The sequence below is a fragment of the Bufo gargarizans genome, chromosome 3, assembly GCF_014858855.1.
Source record: "Bufo gargarizans isolate SCDJY-AF-19 chromosome 3, ASM1485885v1, whole genome shotgun sequence".
Taxonomy (NCBI): Eukaryota; Metazoa; Chordata; class Amphibia; order Anura; family Bufonidae; genus Bufo; species Bufo gargarizans.
The window spans coordinates 464,489,023-464,511,026 of NC_058082.1; the positions used below are offsets into that span (position 1 = coordinate 464,489,023).

General features: G+C 44.7%; 1 protein-coding gene across 2 annotated transcripts in view; it reads left to right on the forward strand.

Annotated features, from left to right (window-relative positions):
• The window catches only part of CORO6 (coronin 6), a 147,550-nt gene that overhangs the window by 33,061 nt on the left and 92,485 nt on the right, over positions 1-22,004 (forward strand). The gene's annotated exons all lie outside the window — the stretch shown is intronic.

Sequence of the window (22,004 nt, forward strand, 5' to 3'; positions counted from 1 at the left end):
ACAGTAGCGGGTGTGTGTGAAGTTATTCTGAATGACCCAATGTGCACCTTGAATATTATATACCCTTTTAGGGATAGATTTCAAATAGCTCTGATATAGCAGAAACCACTAAATTATGAAATTGCTAAATTGGGAATTGTACTTCAACCCAGAACAAAAAATGTGCTTTGACGGACACTAAATAACTTTCCCAGCTACAACAGGACAGCGGTAACGAGAGATTTAGCAGGATATAAATTTGAGGCCTAGTATTTAGGCGCTGGGTGACAGGTATGGGTTTAGTGACAGAATTAGACTTGGAAATACACAGTAGCGGGTGTGTGTGAAGTTATTCTGAATGACCCAATGTGCACCTTGAATATTATATACCCTTTTAGGGATAGATTTCAAATAGCTCTGATATAGCAGAAACCACTAAATTATGAAATTGCTAAATTGGGAATTGTACTTCAACCCAGAACAAAAAATGTGCTTTGACGGACACTAAATAACTTTCCCAGCTACAACAGGACAGCGGTAACGAGAGATTTAGCAGGATATAAATTTGAGGCCTAGTATTTAGGCGCTGGGTGACAGGTATGGGTTTAGTGACAGAATTAGACTTGAAAATACACAGTAGCGGGTGTGTGTGAAGTTATTCTGAATGACCCAATGTGCACCTTGAATATTATATACCCTTTTAGGGATAGATTTCAAATAGCTCTGATATAGCAGAAACCACTAAATTATGAAATTGCTAAATTGGGAATTGTACTTCAACCCAGAACAAAAAATGTGCTTTGACGGACACTAAATAACTTTCCCAGCTACAACAGGACAGCGGTAACGAGAGATTTAGCGGGATATAAATTTGAGGCCTAGTATTTAGGCGCTGGGTGACCGGTATGGATTTAGTGACAGAATTAGACTGGGATATGGCCAAAAAATAACCACACTATTGCTGGTTAAATGCACTTGGTGACGGGCGCAGCTTGCCCCTGATGTAGTATATGGCCAAAAAATGAACAGACTATTGCTGGTTAAATGCACTTGGTGTCACAGCTTGACCAACCACACTACTGAGGGTTAAATGCACTTGGTGACGGGCGCAGCTTGCCCCTGATGTAGTATATGGCCAAAAAATAAACAGACTATTGCTGGTTAAATGCACTTGGTGTGACAGCTTCACCCTGATGTAGGCTTTAGCCAGAAAACAACCACACCATTGAGGGTTAAATGCACTTGGTGACAGGCGCAGCTTGCCCCTGATTTTGTATATGGCCAAAAAATGAACAGACTATTGCTGGTTAAATGCACTTGGTGTGACAGCTTCACCCTGATGTAGGCTTTAGCCAAAAAACAACCACACCATTGAGGGTTAAATGCACTTGGTGACAGGCGCAGCTTGCCCCTGATTTTGTATATGGCCAAAAAATGAACAGACTATTGCTGGTTAAATGCACTTGGTGTGACAGCTTCACCCTGATGTAGGCTTTAGCCAAAAAACAACCACACCATTGAGGGTTAAATGCACTTGGTGACAGGCGCAGCTTGCCCCTGATTTTGTATATGGCCAAAAAATGAACAGACTATTGCTGGTTAAATGCACTTGGTGTGACAGCTTCACCCTGATGTAGGCTTTAGCCAAAAAACAACCACACCATTGAGGGTTAAATGCACTTGGTGACAGGCGCAGCTTGCCCCTGATTTTGTATATGGCCAAAAAATGAACAGACTATTGCTGGTTAAATGCACTTGGTGTGACAGCTTCACCCTGATGTAGGCTTTAGCCAAAAAACAACCACACCATTGAGGGTTAAATGCACTTGGTCGCAGCTTGTGCTGGCGCACCACAAGACACAAAATGGCCGCCGATCACCCCAGAAAAATGTGACTGACAAACGGTCTGGGCAGCCTAAAAACAGTGAGCAATTGAGGATCAGCAGCTCAATGATCCACAGCTGCAGATCGATCAGTTAATCAAGTCCTTTGGAGGAGTTAATCTGCCTAATCTCGCCCTACTGTCGCAGCCGCAACCTCTCCCTACGCTAATCAGAGCAGAGTGACGGGCGGCGCTATGTGACTCCAGCTTAAATAGAGGCTGGGTCACATGGTGCTCTGGCCAATCACAGCCATGCCAATAGTAGGCATGGCTGTGATGGCCTCTTGGGGCAAGTAGTATGACGCTTGTTGATTGGCTGCTTTGCAGCCTTTCAAAAAGCGCCAAGAAAGCGTCACAAAAGCGCCAAGAAAGCGACGAACACCGAACCCGAACCCGGACTTTTACGAAAATGTCCGGGTTCGGGTCCGTGTCACGGACACCCCAAAATTCGGTACGAACCCGAACTATACAGTTCGAGTTCGCTCATCCCTACTCCCAGCATGTCCAGGCTTTTGTTATGGGATAGCAGAGAATATTTCAGGGAGGGGGTATAATAGGGGAGGACAGCAACTCCCAGCATGTCCAGGCTGTTATTATGTGATATTAGAGGACATTACAGGAATTAATTATAAAAGGAGAGAACTACAAGTCCCAGCACGTCCAGGCCATTATTATGGGATATCACAGTCACCACTTCTCTGCTGCTGAACTCCGCCCCCTCCTGCACTGATCACACGACATCATCACAGGTCCTTCAGCTCTTGCACAGTAGCAGATTATAGACCCTGCCTGCCCGACGGTGCCCCCTACCCTTGAGAATTGCCGGATGGACAATTTTTTTTATGTCCCAGAAAGAGGACATGTCCGGGAAAAAGAGGACGTATGGTCACCCTACCTGTCCATTCTATGTTTATGGATTAAGAAAAGACCTTTTAATTTTTACTATAATCTACTATAATCCCTTCAAGTATTGTACAATACTCAAGATTAATGTGAGTCTCTTCGGTTCAAAACGAATATAAAGTACAGCCAATTCAAAAAGTGCTAAGAGTCTTCTAAGCAAAGTATTTTGGCATTGCTGCCTTCCTGATTACAACATACATGGCTCTCAAATGGAAGCAGCAGTAACGTGGCATCTCCATTGGTCCTGGTAATCACATGATTGCTGGTAGACTGGTCACATGACTAATTTGCATTTAACTTGAACAGGCTTAGGCCTCACGTGCTATTCTGTCTTTTTGGGGTATACACCATAACTAGAGATGAGCGAATTTCTCAAAAATTCAATTCGGCTGGTTCGCCCAATTTTCCGAAAAGATTTGATTCAAATTTCTTTGTGGCGAATCGTGTTAAAAAACAGCTATTTCCTGGCTGCAGAGAGCCTGTATAGTGGTGTAGAACACTGTGCCTTGCAGTAACACGCATAGGGAGTCTGCTCTGGTAGTGAAATAATACTGTGAGTCAGTATGACACGCACATGACAGGCTTCGCGCTTAGAATCACTGCACACAAAACTGACCAAATCTCAAGTGTGAACTCAGCCTTACAGGTCGATGTTAGCGCCAGGTATAAAGAACCATACAGACGCCCAAGATCCTACTGTAGCGTGAAAGAGCGCACTCCTTTTACACAGTTGTCAGCTGATTCCACACAATCCATGGGGCCCCAGTGCGAAACTGATCCATGGGGCCCCCTCCCAACCTGCCTCCACCCCCTTCCCACTACCTCCCCTACCAGTGGTGTAACTATAGTGTTATGGGCCACAGTGCAAACATTTTTACAAAGAAGCGGCAGATTTTCTTACTAAGGGCTCTTTCCGTGCGAGTAATCCGCTGCGTGACTGAGTGCCAAGCCCCATTCTGGACAGCAGAGACACGGAGCAGTAACATGATTGACTGTGATCTTTTTACTACAAAATCACGGTGACAACTTTATCTCACTGTGATTTTGTAGTAAAAAGATCACAGAGAGGCACGGAGCATTATCAGTCATGTTAATGCTCTATGTCTCTGCTGTCCGGAACGGGGCTTGGCACTCTTTCACGCAGCAGATTCCACGCACGGGATCTGCTCGTGTGAAAGAGCCCTAAGCCCAATGCATGGCTACACTCACCCAGTCCTGATAAAATCTGGTCCTACCTCATCCAGGGTGTCACTGGCGTCGGCGTGATGTCCGCTGGATCCAGAACAAGGTCCCTGTGGTGAGAAAAAAAGAATAATCACATAAGGAAGGGATGGTGACTGCCCCTGTGAAATGACCAGCAGGGGGCGCTGTGCTGGCCTGTAAAACTGAGCCATGCCAATGTATAGCAGGGTAATCTAGGACATTTCCCCTAAGTGCAACCACACAGTACTAATGCCCCTCTTGTGGCCCCTCACAGTAGTTATGCCCAGATATGTGCCTCCCTCACAGTAGTAATGCCAGATTATGTGTCCCCTCACAGTAGTAATGCCCAGTTATGTGCCCCCTCACAGTAGTAATGCCCAGATTATGTGTCCCCTCACAGTAGTAATGCCAGATTATGTGTCCCCTCACAGTAGTAACGCACAGTTATGTGCCCCCTCACAGTAGTAATGCCAAATATGTGCCCCCTCACAGTAGTAATGCCCAGATTATGTGTCCCCTCACAGTAGTAATGCCAGAATATGTGCACCCCCACAGTAGTAATGCCAGATTATGTGTCCCCTCAGTAGTAATGCCCAGAATATGTGCCCCCTCACAGTAGTAATGCCCAGATTATGTGTTCCCTCACAGTAGTAATGCCCAGTTATGTGCACCCTCACAGTAGTAATGCCCAGATTATGTGTCCCCTCACAGTAGTAATGCCAGATTATGTGTCCCCTCACGGTAATAATGCCCAGTTATGTGCCCCCTCACAGTAGTAATGCCAAATATGTGCCCCCTCACAGTAGTAATGCCAAGATTATGTGTCCCCTCACAGCAGTAATGCCAGATTATGTGTCCCCTCACAGTATTAATGCCCAGTTATGTGCCCCCTCACAGTAGTAATGCCAAATATGTGCCCCCTCACAGTAGTAATGCCAAGATTATGTGTCCCCTCACAGCAGTAATGCCCAGTTATGTGCCCCCTCACAGTAGTAATGCCCAGATTATGTGTCCCCTCACAGTAGTAATGCACAGTTATGTGCCCCCTCACAGTAGTAATGCCAAATATGTGCCCCCTCACAGTAGTAATGCCCAGATTATGTGTCCCCTCACAGTAGTAATGCTCACAGTACTAATGCCAGAATATGTGCACCCCCACAGTAGTAATGCCAGATTATGTGTCCCCTCACAGTAGTAATGCCCAGAATATGTGCCCCCTCACAGTAGTAATGCCCAGATTATGTGTTCCCTCACAGTAGTAATGCCCAGTTATGTGCACCCTCACAGTAGTAATGCCCAGATTATGTGTCCCCTCACAGTAGTAATGCCAGATTATGTGTCCCCTCACGGTAATAATGCCCAGTTATGTGCCCCCTCACAGTAGTAATGCCAAATATGTGCCCCCTCACAGTAGTAATGCCAAGATTATGTGCCCCCTCACAGTAGTAATGCCAAGATTATGTGTCCCCTCACAGCAGTAATGCCAGATTATGTGTCCCCTCACAGTATTAATGCCCAGTTATGTGCCCCTCACAGTAGTAATGCCAAATATGTGCCCCCTCACAGTAGTAATGCCAAGATTATGTGTCCCCTCACAGCAGTAATGCCCAGTTATGTGCCCCCTCACAGTAGTAATGCCCAGATTATGTGTCCCCTCACAGTAGTAATGCCAGATTATGTGTCCCCTCACAGTAGTAATGCACAGTTATGTGCCCCCTCACAGTAGTAATGCCAAATATGTGCCCCCTCACAGTAGTAATGCCCAGATTATGTGTCCCCTCACAGTAGTAATGCTCACAGTACTAATGCCAGAATATGTGCACCCCCACAGTAGTAATGCCAGATTATGTGTCCCCTCACAGTAGTAATGCCCAGAATATGTGCCCCCTCACAGTAGTAATGCCCAGATTATGTGTTCCCTCACAGTAGTAATGCCCAGTTATGTGCACCCTCACAGTAGTAATGCCCAGATTATGTGTCCCCTCACAGTAGTAATGCCAGATTATGTGTCCCCTCACGGTAATAATGCCCAATTATGTGCCCCCTCACAGTAGTAATGCCAAATATGTGCCCCCTCACAGTAGTAATGCCAAGAATTTGTGTCCCCTCACAGCAGTAATGCCAGATTATGTGTCCCCTCACAGTATTAATGCCAAATTATGGGCCCCCTCACAGTAGTAATGCCAGATTATGTGCCCCCTCAAAGTAGATATGCCCAGATATGTGCCCCCTCAATTATGTGTCCCCTCAAGGTAGTAGTGCCATATTATGTGCCCCTCACAGTAGGAATGCCAGATGATGTGTCCCCTCACAGCAGTAATGCCAGATTATGTGTCCCCTCACAGTATTAATGCCAAATTATGTGCCCCCTCACAGTAGTAATGCCAGATTATGTGCCCCTTCAAAATATTTATGCCCGGTTATGTGCCCCCTGAAAGTAGATATGCCCAGATATGTGCCCCCTCAATTATGTGTCCCCTCAAGGTAGTAATGCCATATTATGTGCCCCTCACAGTAGGAATGCCAGATGATGTGCCGATCACAGTAGTTATGGCAGATTATGTGCCCCCTCAAAGTAGATATGCCCAGATGTGCCCCCTCAATTATGTGTCCCCTCACGGTAGTAATGCCAGATTATGTGCCCCTCACAGTAGTTATGGCAGATTATGTGCCCCTTCACAGTATTTATGCCCAGTTATGTGCCCCCTCAGAGTGGTTATGCTAGATTATGTGTCCCTCACATTAGATATGCCCACATATGTGCCCGTCACAATGGTTATGCCAGATTACGCGCCCCCTCACAGTAGTTATGCCTTCATATGTGCCCCCCTCACAGTAGTTATGCCAGATTAGGTGCCCCCTAAAATTAGTTATGGCAGATTAGGTGCCCCTCAGTAGAGATGCCCATCATGCCCACTTTTGTGCCCCCTCACTCTAGTTTTGCCCATCAAATTGAGGCGGCAGCAGCATGAGGAAGCCACAGAGTGGCCCAGTGACATAGTGTTGAGTTAGCAGCAGCATGAGGAGGCCACAGACTGACAAGGTGACATAGTGTGGAAGTGGCAGCAGCATGAGGAGGACACAAAGTGGCCCAGTGACATAGTGTTGATTTAGCAGCAGCATATGGAGGCCACAGAGTGGCAAAGTTACATAGTGTGGAGGTGTCAGCAGCATGAGGAGGCCAGAGACTGGCAAGGTGACATAGTGTGGAGGCAGCAGCAGCAGCATGAAACAGCCACTATTGGCAAGTTGACATAGTGTGGAGGTAGCAGCATGAGGAGGCCACAGAGTGGCCCAGTGACATAGTGTTGATTTAGCAGCAGCATGAGGAGACCACAGAGTGGCAAGGTGACATTGTGTGGATGTGGCAGCAGCAGCATGAGGAGGCCACAGAGTGGCAAGGTGACATAGTGTGGAGGTGGCAGCAGCAGCATGAGGAGGCCACAGAGTGGCACAATTACAGAGTGTGGAGATGGCAGCAGCAGCATGAGGAGACCTTAGTGGTGAGGTGGCAGCAGCTTCAGGAGACCACAAAGTGACCCGGTGACAGAGTGGGGAAGTGGGTGGCAATAACAGTACCCGCTGACGATGGTGGGTGTAAGAAGGAGCACTTGGCATCAGATGTGTGGCAGCATCAGAATAGTAGCTGAGTCAGGTATCCAGAAGAAACCGGTCTCTTTTGTCAAGGTTAGGGTGAGGCAGCATTGATGATCTAATCTGATGCATCAGGCATTGGTGGGTGGAAATCCTGGCTGATCCACGCATAATTTATCTTGACAAAGGTCAGTCTCTCCACATTTTGCGTGGACAGGCGAGTTCTCCTTGGGGTAACTATGGCCCCCGCCGCACTAAACACCCGCTCTGATGCCACACTACTGGCTGGGCAGGACAGCTTTCCAGGGCAAACTCGGACAGTTGCGGCCACAAATATAGTTTGGCTGCCTAGTAGTCCAGCGGATCTTCAATGTGGGGCGGCAGGGGGCTGTCCAAGTATGCCACCACCTGCTGGTTCAGGTTCTGCTCCAGGTCTAGCTGCTGCTGATGGTGAGTAGTTTCTTCACTATGTAGGTTAAGAAAGCTGCTCATCATCGACTCTAGACTCAAGCTGCTGCTGATGGAGCTGGTACTGCTCCTACCACCCCACTGCGCCACAGCAGCCATGGCAGTGGAACAAGAGCACAGAGGGCACCCCCAGTCAGATCTGCGAGAGGATGGACGATGGCGCAGATAGGCAGCGGCCAACTGACTACAAAGGATGTTTCAATAGTAGTTCAGTTTGTCCGCCCTCTCAGCGAGTGTAAAAAAGGCCCCCATTTTGGACCGATAGTGAGGGTCCAACGAGGTGGAGAGCCAGAAGTTATCCATCTGCCAAATGGTGACAGTTCGGCTGTCACTACCCAAGCAAGTGAGCATGCAGCAGACCCTTTACACAAATGACTCGGAGGGACTCCCTGCCTCCATCTCCACTGCATACTACCACAGTGTGTCTGGGTCCTCTGTCTCATCTTCCTCATCGCCCTGTAGCTCCTCTGGCTCCTCCTGCTCCTCCTGTTACCTGAGTAGAAAAACCACGCATTTCGCTACACATTGCTTGTGCATTAATGTCTTCCTCCTCCTCCTCCTCCTCCACTTCAGCCCCCAAAGGGCTCATGTGACCGTGAGATCTAGGGCTCATGTGGCATGAGCTGCCACTGGCTGACATCAAAGTTACACAGGGGAGTACTCCTATCCGCTTGGATCATCAATAAATCATTTATGGACTTTGTCTGTTCATATAGTCTGTTCGTATAGTCGGTCCAATGGAGGGTGGAATTCCAACGGGTGGAAACGTCGCATATCAGCCTATGCTTGGGGACCCCGTTGTCCCGCTGCAGCTCAAGGAGGGTGTGCTTGGCAGTGTACGAGTGGCTGAAGTGCATGCAAAGTTTCCTGGCCATTTTTAGGATGTCTTGCAGATGGGTGGAAGACTTCAGGAACCGCTTGACAACAAGATTGAAGACGTGTGCCATGAAGACGCAGCGCCGACACCATGTTCTTCCCGTTGTCGGTCATCATGGTTCCGATTTTGAGTTGTCGCGGAGAAAGCCAGGATTCGATTTCTTGATCAAGGACACGGAGCAGTTCCTCCCCTGTGTGACTCCATTCACCCAGGCAAACGAGGTGTAGAACAGCGTGACACTGCCGTGCCCTGCACATGTGGTATGCTGGAGGAGCACTGTAAATTGTCCCTGCAGTGGAGGCTGACGACATGGAGGAGGATAAGGAGGCAGAGGCGGACATTGTCGCAGGAACAATGGCTTGAGAACGTGGAGGCGGAAGCAAAGTTACCTGGCCAAGTTGCTGGTTTGGCTGGGCAGAAACTACATATACCCAGTGGACCTTAAAGGACATGTATTGTCCCTGACCGTAGTTACAGCTCCACACGTCGGCGCTGCCCTGCACTTTGGCAGACACCGACAGGCTCAAGGACTGGCCCACCGTCTGTTCTACATGTTTATGCAGGGCTGGTACTGCCTTTTTGGCAAAGAAATTACGGCTTTGGACTCTCCACCTAGGAGTCTACCACTTGGAAATGGAGGGACTGCAGCACCAGCAACTTGCCAGGAGCACATTCAGCTTCTGCGCCGTTGGATGAGTGCACGCATACTTCTGTCTCTTGTCAATCGCTTCAGTGATCTATTGCTGACGGAATGAGTGACGAGGGGTCGGAGGGCGAGGAGCAGGACCATAAGGACTGGTAGATGATGGAAAGGACAGACAGCTCCTTTCGGCTGAGGTGGTGGAGCCTTGACTGCCTGAAATTGGGTGCGTGCCACTGGGTGATGCAGCGGTTGCTGCGGCAGGCTGGACCACCACATTGAAGCCACGATTCTCCCAGGCCACTTTATGGGGCCGTGGTGCCAACATTGGCACCCTGGCCACGCTTTACCTTCTGCACACAGATTCGGCAAATGGTCATGTTCATCTCATCTGGCAGCTTAACAAAAAACTGCCACAACCTCGAGTAGGTGATTTTACCCCCAGCACTTCGCACTGACTGACTGCTACCACCGCTGCCTCCGTGAATCCCTGCACCACTATTTTCCAGGCAGGTAGGCTCCTGCAAAGCGGGTGGTCTACCCAGGGCACGTTTGGCTCCTGACCTCCCACTGCTGCCACCCTGCTGATTCCCGGCTATGCTACCGACTTGCTGGCTGCCACCCTCGTCTCCCGATGATGATGAAGCCCTTTCACCCGGTTCCCAATTGCGATCCGCTACATCATCATCGAGTACTGTCTGCACGTCACTGATGTCCTCCTCAGCAGTCTCTGAGCCAGGAGCCTAACCGCTCACAACACCAGCTCCCACGCCACTCTCCTCATCACTACTTGCCCGCCTACCGGAGGAAGTGGCGGATGTCTCCTCCAGATCTTGGCTAGTGACTCGTCCACGCTGCATAGTGGAGCTGAGCCCAAAGCATATAATACTTCTCTGGCTGAGGCAACAGAAAAGGACAGAGGCAGGTTGAGGACAGGTGAAGGCATAGGGTCTGGTCTCGGGCCATACCAACTAAGGGTTGTGTCTGACGACCTCACCGGCTCTTGGCTGGGGGAGTCTGATCTCACTTGGGACGAAGTGGATGACCGATTCAACCATTCAAGAACCGGTGGGTTGCTGGTCAAGACATGACCGCTAGCTGACACTGGGACCTCAGGCCTCTGGAAGTGACCCCTGCTGCCATGCCCCCTTACTCTGCTGCGACCTGTGCCTGCGCCAGAAACATTTATGCCTCTACCACTCCCCTGTGCAGGGCCTGTCACTTCTCTGTCAGACATACTGTTAGATCAAATAAGTAAATACACCCCACGAAAGGCTTTCATTTTGTCACTTCACCACACAACACCAAATAATACTTTTTTTTTGCCACTAATACACACCAAAAAGGGCAGTAATTTTCTCACTTCACCACACAACAGCTAATAAGCTAAAAAATTTTTTGCCACTAGTACACGCCAAAAAAGCTTTAGAACATATAACTGCACTGCTGAACGGCAAATAAGCCCTTTTTTCGCACTTATACAGTGCCAAAAAAAGCCTTAGGACATATAACTGCACCGCACAAGGGTAATAAGACGTAGAAATATTTCCTAGTAATACACCCTGTTAATGGCTGTATCACACAGCACTTGCACCCCAATAAAAAGAACAGTTTGCTGGAATTATTGAAAACCTGAAAGCAGCAGTATAATGGCAATTTGGATCCCCAGTCAGTGCAGCAAGGTGTAATAGGATTGCTCCTATTACCCAGGCTGTACACTAGTGAACTGTGTTCTCCTTTTATAGTGTGAAATGATTCCTCCCTATCCTTTCCATGAACTTCTATGCAGCAAAATAAAAGTTTTCACGTCTTTCCTAGCACTGTCCCTAGCGCCTGCTAACATCTCTCTCTGCACTAAGTACACTGGAAAATGGCAGAATCCAAGAGGCTGAGGCTATTCATAGGGCTGTGACATCACAGGGCTGGCTGCTGATTTGCTGCATGCATGGCATTGGGGGTGACCCCTTATTCCTAGAGTTCTTTCCTAACATGTGCAGCAACCATTTTAAATGCGATTCGTTACCACGAAGCTTGAGGAAATTCGGATTCGCCACAAATCAAATTTTTCCTGAAATTCGTATCGAATTCCACTTGGTCCTGTCTAACCAGCCTCTGTTGCCGGCAAATACTGATTCTGTATGGGGACAAGTGAAGGCATTAGCGATCGCTTCGCCCCATTCTGTGGAGGAGATCACTGTATGTAAAAGCAGTAGTCTCCTTCACTGAGGAGCAGGCGATTGCTGGGAATGGACAATTGTCTGCTAAATAGTGCAGTATAAAGGGGTCTTAAAGGGGCTGTCCCACGAAAAATATTCTACAGTTTTCAAACCAGCACCTGGATCTTAATACTTTTTTAATTGCATGTAATTAAAAATGTCAATAAAATGTATCTGTAAAGCGCCAACTGCTGTTAGTTTCTCTCTTATTTCTTTGTCCTGCCCACTAAGATGGCCGCACATGCTCAGTTTCATCCTGCAACTGCCTCCTGAGCTGTGATAAGTAGAGAGCTCCAGCAGAAAGGACACTCCCCTTGAGCTGCCAGCTAAATCTAGTAAAGCAGTGAATGGGGAGATCTCTGGATCCATGTGAGGTACAGGGCTGGTTTTAGCTTTATTAGAAAGAGGTTTCCATGTACTATATGATGTCTGCTTTTCATTTTTTTTACATTAGTCATGTGCTAACCCCTTTAGGCCTCTTTCAGACAGGCGTTGCGGGAACATGCGCGATTTTTGCGCGCGAGTGCAAAACATTGTAATGCGTTTTGCATGCGCGTGAGAAAAATTGGCATGTTTGGTACCCAAACCTGAACTTCTTCACAGAAGTTTGGGCTTGGGATCGGTGTTCTGTAGATTGTATTATTTTCCCTTATAACATGGTTATACGGGAAAATAATAGCATTCTGATTATAGAATGCTTTGTACAATAGCGCTGGAGGGGTTAAAAATAAATTAAAAATAATTAAACTCACCTTAATCCACTTGATCGCGCAGCCGGCTTCTCTTCTGTCTTCTTTTTTGCTGTGTGCAGAAAAAGGACCTGTGGTGACGTCACTCCGGTCATCACATGGTCCGTCACATGATCTTTTACCATGGTGATGGATCATGTGATGACCGGAGTGACTTTACCACAGGTCCTTTTCCTGCACACAGCAAAAAAAGAAGACAGAAGAGAAGCCGGGCTGCGCGATCAAGTGGATTAAGGTGAGTTTAATTATGTTATGTAACCATGTTATAAGGGAAAATAATACAATCTGCAGAACACCGATTCCAAGCCCGAAAAATCGTGCATGTTCCCGCATTGCACCCGCACCTTTTACCGCAGCGCCTGTCCGAAAGAGGCCTTATGGTGCCACAAAAGAAGACAATTTAAGCCAAATAAGATTTCATACAATTCTTCACATAATCCTGCAATTTGCTTCTATTTCAGACAAGAGCTATGTGATTGTTCTTCACAATCTGACCTCTATGAGATGTTAATTGCAACTGAGCAGTGACCTGCTGCCTTAGCTTGCAGTATGGCATGTTATTTATAGCAGTATCTGTAGTCTTACTGGCACAAACATTGGTTTCAACTTCTGCTTACAGTATTGATTTTATATAATGAACAGCAAAATATGATGTTTAGTTTCTAAAAAAACATTTATGATGGTGAATGCAGGAAAAAAAATGCAATTCCACCGTTTTAATTTTTAATTACTCAAAGTTGAGTAATTGGATTATTGGATCGGTCATTATGAGTATGAGAATGCCTAATTTATACACTCACCTAAATTATTAGGAACACCTGTTTTACCAATTTCTCATTAATGCGATTATCTAGTCAACCAATCACATGGCAGTTGCTTCAATGCATGTAGGGTTGTGGTCCTGGTCAAGACAAACTCCTGAACTCCAAACTGAATGTCAGAATGGGAAAGAAAGGTGGGCTACAACAGCAGAAGACTGGGTACCACTCATCTCCACTACAAATAGGAAAAAGAGGCTACAATTTGCAGGAGCTCACCAAAATGGACTGTTGAAGACTGTAAAAATGTTGCCTGGTCTGATGAGTCTCGATTTCTGTTGAGACATTCAAATGGTAGAGTCAGAATTTGGCGTTAACAGAATGAGAACATGTATCCATCATGCCTTGTTACCACTGTGCAGGCTGGTGGTGGTGGTGGTGTAATGGTGTGGGGGATGTTTTCTGGGCACACTTTAGGCCAGGGATGGCCAACCTGCGGCTCTCCAGCTGTTGTAAAACTACAACTCCCATCATGCTTTGCTGTAGGCTGATACCTGTAGGCTGTCTAGGCATGCTGGGAGTTGTAGTTTTGCAACAGCTGGAGAGCCTCAGGTTGGCCATCCCTGCTTTAGGCCCTTTAGCTTCAATTGGCCATTGTTTAAATGCCACGGGCTACCTGAGCATTGTTTCTGACCATGTCCATCCCTTCATGACCACCATGTACCCATCCTCTGATGGCTACTTCCAGCAGGATAATGCACCATGTCACAAAGCTCGAATCATTTCAAATTGGTTTCTTGAGCATGACAATGAGTTCACTGTACTAAAAAGGCCCCCACAGTCACCAGATCTGAACCCAATAGAGCATCTTTGGGATGTGGTGGAACGGGAGCTTCGTGCCCTGGATGTGCATCCCTCAAATCTCCATCAACTGCAAGATGCTATCCTATCAATATGAGCCAACATTTCTAAAGAATGCTATCAGCACCTTGTTGAATCAATGCCACGTAGAATTAAGGAAGTTCTGAAGGCAAAAGGGGGTCCAACACCGTATTAGTATGGTGTTCCTAATAATTCTTTAGGTGAGTGTAGATGCTTTTCATTTCCTTTGGACAAAAATCTGGTTTATTGTATTTTTAACTTTCTTTCTTAACCCCTTCAAGACAAAGCCAGTTTTCACCATAAGGACCAAGCCACATTTTGCAAATCTGACATGTTTCACCTTATGTGGTAATAACTCTGGAACGCTTTTACTTATATAAGCGATTCTGAGAATGTTTTCTCGTGACATATTGTACTTCATGTTGGTGGTAAATTTGAGTCAATATGTTTCACCTTTATTTATAAAACATTCTAAAATTTAGAGAAAATTTAGAAAAATTCACCATTTTTGAAATTTGAATGTCTCTGCTTTTAAAGCAGATTGTGATACCTCATGAAATAGTTGTTACTGTACATTTACCAGATGTCTACTTCATGTTATGACGTCACTTTGTGGGACTTACATAGTAGAAACCACCCATAAATGACCCCATTTTAGAAACTACACCCTTCAAGTTATTCAAAACTGATTTTACAAACTTTGTTAACCCTTTAGGTGTTCCACAAGAATGAAAGTAAAATGGAGGTGAAATTTAATTTTTTTTATTTTTTTGCAGATTTTCCATTTTAATCTATTTTAATTTTTATTTTTCTGCCAATCGTCTTGTACAGGGGCTCTTTTTTTGCAGGAAGAGCTGACATTTTTATTGGTACCATTTTTGGGTACATATGATTTTTTGGTAATTCAATATGATACTTTTTTGGGGCAAGGTGACTAAAAAATGGTTATTTTGCCACATTTTTATTTTATTGTTTAACGTTCAACTGAGGGGGTAGATCATGTGATATTTTTATAGAGCAGGTTTTTACGGATGCAGCGATACCTAATGTCTACTTTTTTATGTATTTCAGTTTTACACAATAAAAACATTTTTGAAAAAAAAAATCATGTTTTAGCATCTCCATTTTCTGAAGGCCACTTTTTTTTTATTTTTTGGGCGATTGTCTTATGTAAAGGATAATTTTCTTCAGGAAAAGATGACGGTTTTATTGGTAGTATTTTGGGTTGCATATGACTTTTTTATCGCTTGGTATTACACTTTTTGTGATGAAAGGTCACAAAAAATCGAATTTTTTGCAAGGTTTTTATATACTTTTATGGTATTCACCTTAGGGGTACATATGTCTTTTTGATCGCTTGGACTAGATAGGTCAAATGGTTCTTATCTTCCGACACATTCTATGTTTCTATGTTACGGGGTACGTCATATATTTTTATAGAGCAAGTCATTACGGATGTGGAGATACCTAATATTTCTACTTTATTGGGGTATATATGTTTTTTTGATCGCTTGGAATTACGCTTTTTGTGATGTATGGGGACCAAAAATTGCATTTTTGGTCGTTTTTATTTTAATTTTTTTATGGTGTTCACTTGAGGGGTTAGGCCATGTGATATTTTTATAGAGCTGGTTGTTATGGTCATGGCAATACCTAATATGTATACTTTTTTAGAAATGTACAGTATTTCAGTTTTACACTATAAAAGCATTTTTGAAGAAAAAAAAATCATGTTTTAGTGTCTCCATTTTCTGAAAGCCATAATTTTTTTATCTTTTGGGCGATTGTCTAAGTAGGGTCTCATTTTTTGCGGGAAGAGACGACGGTTTGATTTGTAATATTCTAGGGTACATATGTATTTTTGATCGCTTGGAATTACACTTTTTGTGATGTAAGGTGACAAAAAAATGGCATTTTGCTACCTGAGGTGGAAGATTATGTTACATTTTTATAGAGCACGTCGTTACTGACGTGGCGATACCTAATATGTCTGTTTTTTATTTATTTATTTATTCCACCTTTTCAGGGTTTGATCCCTGTTACAATTCAGTACAATACATTCTGTATTGTACTTATTTGAACTCTCAGCATCTTACACAATAAGACGCTGACAATTGCCTAGGGGACCCAGCCCTCAGGCTGGATCTCCTGGGCTTCCATACTTGGCAGGCCCCGATGCCTGTGTAAGGCATCATGGCTGCCATGGCAACCATCGGCCCCCTGTCAGCGCAGCACGGGGGGTCGATGGAGTCAGAGGGAGCGTTGAACACGGCATGTGAAAGGGTTAATCTGCCGGTATCACCGCATACAGTGATGCAGGCGGATGCAGCAGGGACCCGGGAGCCGGGCCCGTGCTGCGGATCGGGCGGGTGCAGCTCCTGCACCCGCCAATTCACATCACGTACATGCGAGTGAGGATTTTTATATTTTATATCACTTTATATTATTATTCTCATATTTTTTTTGTCCCAAAGTATCTAAAATGAGAAATGTAGCCTCTTTGCCATAGGTTTTCATTAAAAATTTACTACAGTCTTTATTCTATAGCTGCTATACAGACCTATGTATCACCATGGCGACAGACAAAAAATAAACCAGGAACATTTCGACCCTGCAGTTATACTTCGTTCTTTCTGTCCTTTACCTTTTGCTAACCCGCCAACTATACAGTTAAAGCAATATACTAAAGGGACAAATGAAGTAAATTGCAGGATTAGTCTATGCAAGGTGTTTTTTGTTGTCTGTTACCAGTGGAGACAGATTCTCTGTACTGAAGCTGTAGAAACAACATGATAAGAAATGTTTAACTAAGTTCTGTCACAAAATTGTTTCAATTTTGTATTTTGGACGCCGTCAGACAAAAAATATTGATAAAGATAACTGTCATATTTTCACTCAAAATTCAATATTCATATATGTTGTTGCTGCTGTGGTGATAATCCATACTCACTTATTATTGTGTTCACATACCACTTGTTTAATAAGATTCCGTCCATAGCAACCGCTCCTCACAAGACTTCTTTCTGACTATCTTCTCAAGATGGCCACCGATGCCCTTACCCTGAGGCCAAGACCTCCCTCCCTAACTACCCAGAATTCATTCGGCTCATCTCCTTGACATAATTTGTGCCACATTTATCAAAAGCTGCATGTTGTTTGAGAAATTTGACACATTGTTAACTGGGTTATCCCATGCTAAATGTAAAAAAATGAAAATCCGATATACACCTGTTCATCATTGTTGGCACCCATGAAGTTTAGGTACATAATGTGGAATATCTCCTGAAAAGAATGAATCAAGTGAAACTGCTTTTTTGTTTAGAGCCCTCATGTTAAATACAAAAGAGCAAATTATAAACAAAAATTTTAAACAAAAAACAACGGGAGGAAAATATAGAAAAACCTAAAGCTTGATGTCACACTGGTATTGGCACCCTTTACATTTAATTAGTATGGAAACACATTTTGACTCGCCTGTGGTAAATGAAAAATTAGAATCACCTGTGATAAATTGTCGGTGCCTATGTGACATGAATTAGCCAATGAATGATGACTTCAGTGTTTAAAAAAGCCACATATTAGGCCCTGTTCCTTTGTCACAATGGTGAAGACAAAGGAGCTGTCTAAGGACATCAGAACTGCTATTATTAGAGTAAGGGGTTACACTCTCAGGTAGGGCGGCGATGACAGATTCTCTTGCAGACCACAGGGTTGCTTTATTTATCACACTCCAGCAATACAGGAACCCCAGTTATAATTCACAGGGTACACTGAAGGTCCAGCACCACAAAACATAAACCAAAATAAACACCTGCCTGTCTGGGCTCTGGCTACTACAGTGAAGTTCCTAACTCACCTATTGAACACAGTTCACACAGAGAACTCGGCTTCTATAGCCAGCAGGGCAGCCAGCTTCCCAGACTTTCTCCAGGCCTCACTCTCCTCGACTGACAGCCTGGACTATGCTTTATTTCCCCTTGACGATCTCAGCTGGCTTCAGCTGGGGATCCCTCACGCTAGGGGAAAACCTGTCCCGGAATAGGGTGGACTGGGGAGGTCCCTCTACCAATCCTACCTTCTCCCAGTCCAATAAAATCCAGCCCATAAACTTAACAAAACTGTCTCAGCAACCTACACATTGCTAAGACCATTTTAACCTTCTGGATTTTATTTACCTCACCCAGTTGAGGAAGCTGGGTGGGATATACACCCCTTCCAGGACTCTACCATACACTTCTTGTTCAACACAAGACTTCCAAAGGGCATAAGGACATCTCCAAAGACCTTGGTATCTCAGTTTCAACAATGAGCAATGTTATTAAGAAGTTTGCCAAGCATGGAACTGTCAAGAACCTCCCTGGACGTGGGGGAAAATTGTCAAGAGATGTCTTCGAAGGTTAGTGCGAATGGTGTAAAAAACACTACGTGAAACATCCAAAGACCCGAAGGCCAACCTGGAACAGTCTGGGGTCATGGTTTCAAGCAGAGCTTTATGGGTGAAGGCCAAGGAAGAAACCATTGCTGAAGTAAAGACATAAAAAGGAACGACTGATCTTTTCCAAAGAGTTCCGTGACAAACCACAATCCTTCTGGGTAAATGTTCTGTGGACAGATGAAATAAAATTGAGCTTTTTGGAAATTCAAAACAACAGTTTGTTTACAGACGGCGCAATGAAGCTTATAAGGAAAAGAACACCCTACTAACAGTTAAGCATGGTGGAGGATCCATAATGCTGTGGGGTTGCTTTGCTACAACTGGTACGGGAGTCCTTAACCGTATCACAGGAATCATGAAATCAGAGAATTGTAAAGAGATTTTAGAGCGAAATGTCCTACCCAGTGTAAGAAAACTTTGAATCGAAGATCATGGGTCCTCTAGCAAGACAAGGACCCAAAGCACACATCCAAAAGTACACAGGAATGGTTAAAAAAGAAAAAAATTACTGTTTTAAAATGGCCAGCAATAAGTCCTGACCTCAATCCAATTGAGAATCTTTGGGGTGAGCTGAAATCTGCCATTGGGAAAAAGAACCCTGCAAACATTCAAGAGCTTGAACAAACTGCAAAGGAAGAGTGGGAGAAAATACCAAATAATAAGTGCAAGAAGCTTCTGGATGGCTACAAGAAATGTTTGGAGGCTGTCATCAATGCCAAAGGGACCACTGATTAAAAAATCATGAGGATATAATTTTGGAACATTTCCATTTATTTCTGAAGATATTGTACAGTCTATGAAAAAAATGAAGGGGTGCCAATAATGGTGAGCAGCATTGCAGTACATGACAGCCCCCATTCATTGCTCCAATTGCTCAGCTAGATTTATTTCAATCTGGTAGCTTGGGGGGGAAGGGGGGGTGCACTTTTTCAGGGGACATGTCCTTTCTACTGAAACTGGTGGCAGTTGAAGGCTGGAACTGAGCATGTGCTTCCATATCTGTCACCGCCAGATATCTGAGAAGCTCTGACAGACATTCTTCAGAACCACCTGCTTGAGGTTTTGCTTTCGTTTTGTCATCTCGTTTCCCTCTCTCAGCTGTCATCTAGTTGCACTGATTGCATCCCTTTAAATCCCCTCCCATACTGCATCACTTTGCGGTTTATACAACTTCCTGGAGTGTGTGCGTGCTGGTTGCTGCAACTGATGCTTCTACAGATAAGTCTGTTCATTTATTTGTGTTTTCCTGTTTGCTTGATCCTAGGTGACCCTGACTCCCTCCGTATTAAGTGTAGGGAGCCGGTGGTCGTGTCCCCTCACTATTATAGGGTGTTCAGGTGTCATACAGTCGAGGCACGAGGGCATGCAATTATCTATCATAGAGATCTTTGCATGGGCTGAGAAGTCAGGGAGAGTGCTAGGGCTTTTACAGGGCTCACCCTTATGTTCCTTAGTTTGGGATCAAGTCAGTCGGATCTTCGTTTGTTGTCTTCTAGTTTTCTGCAACACCATCCGTGACAATATCAGAGAGATGGACAGAGAAATGAGAAAAAGAGCAACCAGCAGGTGGCGCTATATAGATAAGAGCTCACTGCAGCACAAGTATAGCATCTACTCCAGATCCCTGGGCTTCATAGCATGCCCTGTGCCTGCTTGGTAAACTTTTATAATGCACTTTATTCACCTATAGTGTTTTTACAAAGGTAACGGCTACTTTTTATGGCCATAGACCCTACAGGCAAATTTCCCGGAGGGCTGATGCCCATCGGGCTACCTGAGGCCTCCTCATGGTCGTCGGCAGAGTACATCTGATATTCTCAGTAATTATTAATGCTAGGAGCATTGCATACACTGTATGCATCTGGCCGGTGGGTGCAGATGCCCTCCTGAATTCAACTGTATCATCACAATATTTTGTGCTGCACTAAGGTATTTCTGGCTCTGCCTACTTGTATCGCCCACGTTCTGTCAATTTGGACCCCCTACAACATAGGGGCCACTTATATTTTATTTTTCCCAGTGCCAATTTAAGTTTCTAGTTTTCTATGATATAATTAAGGAATTTGTGTTATATAATATCTAACCGTATTGTCCAGCTAAAAAGAATTACCTTCATACGTATTTAGATGATATGCCGCTTACTAATATACTTAAGACAGGTGCCCCAATCTCCTGCTGTCAGCCCCAGTCCTGGTTTCCAGCGTATGTTTGGCACAGGAGAGGGTTTCCGATGTTGGCACGTGACCAGTGCTGAGTGTGAAGAGGGTTGGCTGTCAGGCTCATTTAAAAAAAACTAAGCCAGCCTGATCCTGTCTGTGTATCAGCCATGACGAGAAAGGTGGTCACCTAGCTGTTGACAGCCAACTATAAGATGTGCGAGTGCCGCTGCCTTCTCAATCAGCTTCTCCGAAAACCCCTTTAATCTTCTACTGAGTAGTTTTAGGGTACTTTCACATTAGCGTTATTGAGTTCTGTCACAGGGGCTCAATACCGGAAAAGAACTGATCAGTTTTATCCCCATGCATTCTGAATGGAGAGCAATCCGTTCAGGATGCATCAGGATGTCTTCAGTTCAGTCATTTTGCCATTTCAGGACAGAGAAAATACTGCAGCATGCTGCGGTTTTATCTCAGTCCAAAAATACTGAACACTTGCCTGAATGCCGGATCCGACATTTTTTTCCATAAGAATGTATTAGTGTATTAGTGTGAAAGTAGTCTTAATGAAGTATTCTAATAAAAAGTTTTTATTTTTAATCGTCTAATCCAGGCAGTGAGGGAGCATAAAGTAATGATCGACCCTGATTTCAGCAGTAGGTCATTACCAACATGCAGTATTTTTCACCAAATAGCAAAACGTACAATTGGCTCCCTGCCCCACCTAAGCTTCCCAGTATGCATGCGTCTAAAACACTCCCAGGCAAAGTGGAACCCAAGTCACGTCACTCCAGAATTTTTTTTATGAAGTGGAAGAAATTTTTAACTTATAAAAATAATTTTTAAAAAGACATCCCTCCCTCAGCCTCACCCTCTTTATCTGACTGCTATGTCACAAAAGGTGGCTCAGGTGCTTCATAAATATTGTACCTGTTCTGATTTGTAAAAAAAAAAAGCATTATTAGGCTACATAAACACAACCATTTTTGCGGTCCACAAATTGCAGATCCACAAAAAAAACAAATGACGTTCTGTATGGCATCCGTTTTTTTTGCGGATCCATTGTAACATTGCCTATCCTTGTCCGCAAAATGGACAAGAATAGGACATGTTCTATTTTTTTTTTTTTGCCGGGCTACGGAACGGACATACGGATAGCACACGGTGTTCTGTTCGCGTTTTTTGCGGACCCATTGAAATGAATGGGCCTACATCCTATCCGCAAAAAAAACTGAACAAAATATGTTTGTGTGACTGTAGCC